Here is a 9,380-nt window from a genome sequence, read left to right on the forward strand (position 1 = left end):
ATGGATGCATGTTTGCGGGTGTATGTGAATGTGTGTGTGTGTAGGACAACATAGTGTAGGAAGGGAGTGCTTTGGAATTCTAATCCAGAGAGGTGAAGCCACGTGTGTGGTCTGGGCTCTCAGGCCTCACAGAAGGACCTGGATTGATGAGGACGGTGGTGATGGGGTTCCGAGGAAGGTGGGCTGCAGGGCTATGGTAGAGGCAGAACCTGATTTCCCAGGCCAGCTGGATATTTGAGGCTCAAGGTCAGCAAGATGTGAAGGCTGGCCAGGGAGACAGGGAATGGGACCCTGGCCTCTGGCACAAGATGCTGTGTCCATACAGGAGGGAACAGGGCTGTGAGTGGTGAGGTTTGACCAGCTTTGCATCTCTTCCAACGAGGCTAAGCAAGAGCTGGTGGTTTATTTGAGGCCAACAATTTTGCCCTCAGCGGACAAGTCTACAGACAGACCATCTACTCTACAAATCCTGGAATTGGGTCCTAAATGGAAAGGACACATTCAGCTATACGACTATCAGGGTGGCTGCAAAGCTCTGGAGAGCACCTCAGGACCAAGGTGCCCAAAGTGAGGACCCCGGGCTAGAAATCTGTATCAAGAGGACATGATAACATTGTTGTGATACTGAGAGGGGCTCTTCCAAAAATTTCCCCATGGAGACCACTACAGGCACCAACCACAGGAGAAGAAAGCCTGTGAGAGACACATCCAGAGATGGGAATAGCCGGGCTTCTTGCCGACCACCAAGTCTCTAACTCCACAGAATTAATTCAATTATTATTTTCTTTAACCATTTAAATTAATGGTTTACACACACAGCCACTGAAGGATGCTCCTAATTCCTCCCTTCATCCCAAGGGGGGATGGGGCTTTTTGAGTAGGTACCCCAGCATCCTTGCCCCTTGGTGAGAGGGGTCTGACATGCATTGTCCCTGAAAGTTCCTGGTGGGATCCAGCTCCGTGGCCCACAGTGTTAATACCCCACTGAAACCTCTTTTGTTGGCTGTCCCACCATGGTTCATCTCCCTCTTCCCACTCCTGCTTCCTGAAATGACTCCCAAATAAGGTACTTGCCCCCAAATCCTTGTCTCAGCAATTGTTCTGGGAGAACCCAGCCTGAGGTATTTTTCCTTCAGGAATCTCAATGAAAATTTTAGTTCTTACAGTTTTCCTAGTACACTGCTGCCTCTGCAAGTAAAGCAAAAACTTGATTTAGTTCTTTAGATATCTAAAATCTGAATACTTGGGGTATCTAAATCTAAGAGAATCCACTCAATTTTCCTTCTTTAATTCTTCAATATGAATCCTCATATATAAAGTCCAAGAGAGAAGTCAAATGCTTTCTTTTCTCTCCCTCTCTCTCCCTTGCTTTCTGAGAACAGAGTTGTTTTCTAATGCCTTCTATAGACACTTCCAGGGAGATGGGTCTGTTCCTTTCCTGAGGTCCTTGCTGACCCCTAAATCATGATTTTTTTAAAATAAGAAATTTCATGGGGCATCCTTTTAAATGGGTCAACTAGCCTAAGATCCCAAGAAACTCATTAATTACCTGAAACTTTATCTTTTGAGGAGAAGGTTAGGGTCCAGCTGTTGAACAAGGAGGGCACTTCGCTGGGAACCCCACTTTCTAACTAAACCAACATTCTCAGGACCAGTTCAAATGAAACAGGCATTTATTTTTTTAAATCAGGAGACTGGAAAATATCTCTTGGTAAACTGGATTTTATTTCCATTTGAAGCATATACTTAACATATTTGAATATTCCTCATACAAACAGAACAACGTTGGTGTTTTCCTAGAAACTAGAAAATTTGGCAACTGTGGCAAATGTCGAGGGTGTTGTCAGATTTGGGGAGTTTCCCTTTTTAGCTCAATGGCTAATTAGTGTAGAACATAATGGAATCAGAATGGGAGGCATTAGCAAAACTCATTTGAATGGTCACAGCTCGATTTTTGTTTTAAGTTTAATTTCATCTCTCATATTCTTTGTGAAGTTGTGTCACCTGTTTTTGAGATTTGGGTCAACTCTGACAAAAAGAAAGAAGAAGAAAGAAAGAAAGAAAGAAGAAAGAAAGAAAGAAAGAAAGAAAGAAAGAAAGAAAGAAAGAAAGAAAGAAAGAAAGAGAGCCAGACAAATGTGAAGCCTAATTTCAGCTCTTTCATTTACTCCCATGTGACCCTGGTGAGAAATTGGAAGCCTCAGCCTCCTAATCTCTGAAGTGGGGATAACAGTGGTTATTTCTGGTGGGTTGTGTGAGGATTAACTGTGCGTGGTTGGAACTCAAGAGTAAATTTCATTCCCCGTTCCTCTCATTTACTGTCCTTCCATTTTGTGGAGGGTACTGATGTCCTTCTTTAACCTGCAGGAGAGACTTCTGGTGGGAACGTCTGGTGGAGTGGGTGGCTGGACTGCTGGACACTCTCACGTGGCAGCCTGTGGACAACTCACTTTCTGGGTTGCATGCAGGGCCAGCTTTCAATGTCAGAGCAGGTGGAGTGTGTCTCACTCAACGTCAACTGGTAAGTCCGGACCCTCGTGAAGACCTTATGCCTCAGGTTAAGTGAGAGTGGAGGCCAGCGAGCCATTGTTGGCTCTGAGATGAGTCCGCCAGTGAGAGACTATCTGAGCAGCTGGTGTGTAACGGGGCCTCCAGGGCTCTGTTTCCCAAACAGGGATCTGTCCCCGAAAGCACGCAGCTTGTGTCACCACAAAAACTGAGGTTAATGCGAGCCCTTCTGCAGCTGTTGGTAGAGTGACAAGATGAAGGAAAGGTTTTAGGCTTCCAAGGATGGCAACTTTGGGGAGGTAAATATATGGGGGGAGCTAATGCAATAAAGTTTGTGTGTGCAGGTCCATCTCGGTGTCAACTTTCTGTCTCCTTCCCAGCCATAAAACCTCCCCGGGAGAGGGGATTTATGGCAGTCCTCATTTCCCAGAAGTTTCTGCTATTATTCAGATAAGGAAAGCTCCTGGAAGGCTTCCTTCTGCATCTGTTGAATTTCAAATGCCTTTAGCTCAAAATAATCATGCTGAAGTGGCATGTTGTGAGCTGGCATCCTCTGGACCCTTTCGCTCACCCTTTTGACATTTTAAGACACATCACATATTAAACACTGAGTTGGTGGCTGCGGAGGGAGATTCAGGTAAGAAGTTGGGACATTTACTCACCAGATTATTTTGAGGATTAAATTAATATTTATATAGCACATAATAAAGGTTATATAAGTATTAGTTAATATTATCATCATTATAGCATCGAGAAAAATATGGAAAGATATCAAAATGGCAACAATGGCTATCTTTGGAGTATGGGGCTGGGGGAAGTACCATTTCTCTTTCTATTCTTCTTTATTGTTTGAATTTTCACAATAAGCATTATATGCATTTGATTATTAAAATTCCCATAATTCCCTGTTAAAAAAAAAAGAAGTTGGGACATGAGCAGTCTGTGAAGGGGGAGAAATATAGATTGGGACAAGCAGAAAAGAACACACCTAGGCACATTTCCCAAATCTTACCAAATCAGTGTCTCAGGCCTGGGCATAGGTCGATCCAGTGAAACAGTCCTGTCTCATGTTGGGTAGTAGACTTGCACCCTTCACGACACTGCGATGGTGTGTCAGGCAGAGCTGACAACGGAGAGGGCATTTGTAGCCCTCATGGTACAGACAGAGCTCAGAGGCATCGCGGGTTTAGTTCCAGACCACTGCAACACAGCAGGTTTCATAAGACAACGAGTCGAATGAATTGTTTGGCTTCCCAGTGCATATCAGAGTTACGTTCACATTCTACTGTGGTCTATTAAGTATGCAGCCGCATTATGTCTAAAACAACAATGTACATGCCTTCATTAAAAAATACTTTGTTGCTAAAAAAAGGCTAATCATCATCTGAGCTCTCTGATCACTGAGAGATCTCTGATCTCATGATCACTGATCACAGGTCACCGTAACAAATATAAGTAGTAAGGAAAAAGCTTGGAATATTGTGAGAATTAGTAAAATGTGACACAGAGACATGGAGTGTGCAAACGCTGTTGGAAAAATGGTGCCAACAGGCTTGCTCTCTGCAGGGTTGCCGCAGACCTTCCATTTGTAAAAGCACAGTATCCTCGAAGCATAATAAAGCAAAACGCAAAAGGATGAGGTATGCCTGTGGTAATTTCCAGAGAGGCAGTGCGGCCTGAAAGAGCTATCCCAGGACCCAAGCCCCCACCTGCCCCCAGCAATGGTGGAACAGATGCTGTTCCCAGGCTCTTTGGAATGAAGACGTGCTGTCACCCAACCATGTTGTTATTGCAGTGGTGTTTTACTCCTGATACAAGCCCTTATACAGTTCTGATATCAGAAAAGCATGTGGTGCTCCAAAGCAAACCCTTGGATGGCCCCCCGGTGTGCTCAGATTTACTTTGGTGTCTCCAGACAGTCCTTGCCTGGCAGAACCACACCTCTTAGGAAGCATCAGGAGAGGTAATGGGCTCCACAGGATGGAGGCCCCGGGGCCAAAAGCTATTTACTCTCCATGTGTGGGGCTGTGTCTTTGTACATGCTTTGAGGTTGGTGAGTTTTGTTTTCCTAAATCTCTTGACTGTGTTAGCATACAGTTTGTAGACTGGAAATAGTGTAGGGTTGAGCAGAATAAACAGTGTCCCTAATTCCCGTCCACTTTCAACCCAGCCATAACCCCTTAGCTGGAGATTGGGCAAATGTTTTCTCAATCCCCCTTAGGAAGAAAAAGGAAAGCAAAGAAAGGAAAGACAAAGCTTTCCTTATACCAAAACATTGCCTCCTAAGGGGCCTCCAGCGGCACATGACTTAGCGCCTCACATGCCCTGCCCTGCCAGCCCCTGGTGCCATCACCCAGCCACCAGTATTCTCCTGGTCCTGTCCCCGCCGCTCTCCTCCCATCTCAGAGCTTCAGACTCCTCTGGTCCTGTTCCCAGACCCTGAGGCCTCCTTCCTAATGAACGGAATTTCCCTGTTCCAAAAGGATTCCCTTTCCTTAAACAAGTTCTCCTGACTTGTTTTCAGATACACCACTTTCCGAAAAGGCCTCTGAGCCATTCTCTTATAAACATTTAAGAACAGATTTTGAGTGAAACTGATTTCAAATGCAATCACACTGTGTCCCCTTTTCATGGGGGTTGCGCTCCTTGTTCATGGTATAGGAGCATAGGCACCGGTGGGTGCACTCAGGACCCTGTTGGGGACAGATCAGGAATCCCACCAGACTGGTCTGCAGGCATGCTGCAGGGGACTTTTGCAGTCGTGGGGCTCTGCCAGAGAGACCAGGTTGGCTGTGGTTAACAGCAAGAACTCAGTGGGGACATAATCCTGGTGCTGATACAGCCCGGCACCGGCAGAGGTGACCTGCTAATCTCATGCCCACTTCCCCATCCTCATCAGTCTGCCTTTATTCTTCCTGTCCTTCAACAGTTCAACAAGGCTGAGAAGGGGAGTGCTGCTGCTCTATGAGGACTCTAAGTGAGGACTGGAGGCGGGATGTCCTGCTCTGGGCAGCACTTTCTTGTCACTAAGAGGACTGAGAGTCACACCATTATTACTATGCATAATAATCGGACCTTCCCATGGGGAAGACACTGCACTAACCACCCCCTCCAGTGGCTACAGCCCCCATCACCAACCCTGCTGGTAAATTTTCCGTATCTTACTCATCATTCCCCAATGATGCTGTTCTGGTTTGTCTATTTGCTGTGGATTGTCTCCCCCATGAGGACAGAAGTCCCTCCGAAGCAGGGGCCTTGCCAAGCTTTCACTGCCGTCTTCTGGTGTCTGGAACAGTGCCTGGCCCGGAGTAAGCACCCACAGTCATTTTGGAGAGAGTGCTGTGTGGACGGGCCGCTGGTCTGAGGTGACTGAGCTGGTCCATAGCAGAGGTGAGGTTTCAGCACTGTCCTTTCTGGGCCATTGTCTGTGTTTTTCTGCACAACCACACAGCTTCCTGCTGGTGTCCATGGCTTTGCTCTTGAAAACACCTCCTGAGTCTGAGAAAGTTTCGGGGCCAGAGTTTCTAAAAAGGCCCCAGTCCTGCTCAGAGAAGGCTCAGTCCTGCTCCAGAGAGGCCAGCCAGGACTGATGATGAGTGCCACGTTCCCCTCAGCCAGAAGGACGGCACCGAGGGCAGAGGAACAGATGATGTAACACAGGGCAACATGCTACCCACATGTTCCCCCGTCACCGTGGGGCAGTGAGCTCCTGCTGGGGCTGGGCACCTCCTGCTGTCAAAATAGGAAAGACAGCAGAGCTTTGCTCTTACAGGTCGTTCTTGGTTTAATTCATGCTGAAGCACAGGCAAGGACACATCTTGTCTGGGCGCCCAGCTTTGAAGGGAGCCTGCAACTTTAAATCTCCAGAGGGAAGTGCACTTGGTGCTGCCTGGGGAGGTGGGCCCAGAGGGACAGCAGAGGAGGGGCTTGGCTTTTCCTGGGGCAACGGTGGCTGACTTGGCTCTGAGACACCTGTGGGCGTCTGAGGGCTGATCTGCATTTGGGCAGGACGTCTCCCTTCTACCAGGGAGTAAGCTGCCTTGAAAAAGTAAAGACAGCTGGAACCTTTAGGTAAGAATCACTTCCCCAAATGTGGGAGATGAGACACTTGAAAGGAGAGGAGTGATGGAGAAAGAGGGAGTGAGGCCCTGGTCTCAGCCCCTCGTGTGGGAAGTTCAAGGAGCCTCAGTTCACCATTTTGAGAATAGATGTGGTGGTGGCACTAATGGGAGGCACCCCCAACTGTTTAAGATGTCCTTTCTGGCCCTGCAGGCACTGGCCACTGAGCTCCGGTCTGCAGTTGGATGCCCGTCTTGAGGGCTGCGAGTCGGGCTCTTTGTGATCACCTGCTTGAGGTTTTGGCAGGCTGTGCTACGGCAGGAGTCCTTTCCAGAAATAGGATCTGCATCAGCAAGCCTAATGCAGCAGTTAACCCACACTGAGCAGTTACTCATGTTTTGTTAGGAGTTGACCCTGTGAATGCAGACACATCATAAAACAAAACACAAACCATACCATACTACAACCCAGGAAACCCACGGGTAACAAAGAGTGGAATTTACTGCATATAAACAGAGTTCAAAGGTAGATGCTGGACTTTAGAAGATAGAGCATCTGTGATTCCACCAATAGGAACAAATGGTGATCTGGGTAGGGGTGGACAGGGTGGCTCAGGGGAACTTATGCTTGAGTGTAAAGTCTGTACTAACAAGGATCAAAGAGTCCGAAAAGCAGAATTGACATACTAGCTTCATCACTTCAGGCTGGGTGGATTGATGGGTCACTTACATTCTTAAAAGTTAGGAGTGGCACGTTTTGTCCTACCTGCTACCTGTCCTCTCCCACTTACTACCTGCCTTATCAGCTCCCTGCCCTACCTGCTTACCTGGGTTTGGTCTTGCTTGCCGTGATCTCAGCCTCCAACTGGTGTAGCCTCAGGCAAACAAGATCAGTTCTGGGGAACTTAGAGGCAGATGCCTGAGAGTAGCAGCTCCTTTATGCTAAGAATAAATAAAATACATTTTCTCTGTGTTTATTAGCATAAAATCATGCCAACATTCCTTCTTGTTCTCTGCCTAATGTGTATTTGGAGGTGAACCTCCACCAAAGGCACTTATGGCTCTGGAATTCAGATCCTCTGAGCTTCTCCCAGGCAAGATCATCCCTCAAATCAGCTGGGTCAGAACACTCCAGACAACTTTTTGAACACAGACGGCTGTACCCCACTCTCAGGTGTCTGCTTCAGTGGGTCGCATGGGACCTAGAATTGCATTTCTTACAAGTTCCCAGGGGATGTTGATGCTGCTGGCTGGTGACCCTACTTTGAAGCTCAGAGGTGTGGACATTTGCCTAACAGAAGTCCCATCCCCTAGTTTCTCAGAATGTGACTGTGTTCTTTAAAGAGGTGTTCAGAGTTCCACTGGTAGTGGGATTTGAGATCTGATCCCAGAGAATTCTAAGCAGCCCCACCACTGCCACTGGCCAAGTTCCCATATCCCCCATCGCTCCAGCCACCACCCTCCAGTGAAAAGCCACAGCCAGCCCCAGTCATCATCCCCACGACCATGAGCACTGAAGCCCAGACCCAGCAGCCACCCACCACCCCATTCTGCCAACCCCACCCTCAACACTGCCCACATGAAGCCAGGCACTATGGACAGCCTCCCAGAGAGTGGAGGCTCAGGCAGCCTCACATAGGTGGTGCCTATTGGTGGGGACAAGGTCACTGCAATGAAAGTAAGCAAACAGCATAATAATTGTTCAAGTAAGAAATAGGAATGACACCAAGGGAGATGTATCTGTACATCAGATTGCCATAAAGAATAACCCCAGGGAGTACCTTCACAGAGCAGGAGAGGAAGAGACTGTGGAGTTTGCTGTTGAAGAAGAAAAGTGTGACGGGCACTGGTGGAGCTCCAGTGCAGGGTGGTAAATATACAGTTCACCGTAACCATTACAGAAGCTATCCATGTCACAGGGGTCCTCCACGCAATCACCCGCACAGGTACCAGAATAGTGACAGTGAGGAAAAGAAAGAAGGGTCAGAGAGGCCGGACTCAACAGCACCAGCCCAACCGCAGGCACAGTTCCCATCTCTCTCTCTGAAGAGAGCCTATGGGATCAACCCCAGCGTTCCAACCCTCCTGAGCAGGAAGAAGGGATGGAGGGTGCTGACAACCAGGATGCAGGAGAACAAGGTAGACCAGTGAGACGGACCACATATCAGGTTATAGACCATTGTTCTGCACGGGCCCGCCTTGCCTGAGACAGCCCAGAGAGGATGACAATGAAAAAGATAAGGAAAATCAAGGAGATGAGATCCAACGTCAGCAGCACCTCAGTGTCAGTACCACCACAACTTCAATTACTGACGGAGATGCCCAGAAAACCCTAAACCACAAATTGGCAAAGAGACAAAGGCAGAGGATCCACCAGCTAAGAATTTGTCCCCCTGCCAAGGTTGAGCAAAGGGGAGCTGAGTAAATGCACCATGTCTTCCATCACCTGGCTTTGTCATCCAACAAGAAGAAATGAATATGAAATTCCAGCAATAAGAAATCAACAAAAGATTGGACATAAAGACCCTAACTGCTTGCTCTTTGTCCATTGACCAGATAACTAGAATATCTGCATTATCTCCACAGCATGGAGCTTTTTAATTTTTACTAAAGATGTCTCTTTTTGGTAATGACAAACATTTTTTTTTGAAGCCTGGTTTTTCTCAATACATCTTTAAAGGTTTTTAAATTGTTTCATATCTGGTCAAGTTGAGAGTTTTAATAACCTCATTTTAAATTTGTAATAAAAGTTTACAACTTGATTTTTTCAAAAAAGTCAACAAACAGCAAACATCTATTAATAAAGATCTTAAA

At 47.1% G+C, this 9,380-nt stretch overlaps 1 pseudogene; it reads left to right on the forward strand.

Annotated features, from left to right (window-relative positions):
* Positions 1 to 7,800: 7,800 nt before the first annotated feature.
* LOC103677879 lies at positions 7,801 to 8,972 on the forward strand (annotated as a pseudogene).
* Positions 8,973 to 9,380: the final 408 nt, after the last annotated feature.

Source organism: Ursus maritimus, unplaced genomic scaffold (assembly GCF_017311325.1).
Source record: "Ursus maritimus isolate PB19 unplaced genomic scaffold, ASM1731132v1 scaffold_22, whole genome shotgun sequence".
NCBI classification, from domain to species: Eukaryota; Metazoa; Chordata; class Mammalia; order Carnivora; family Ursidae; genus Ursus; species Ursus maritimus.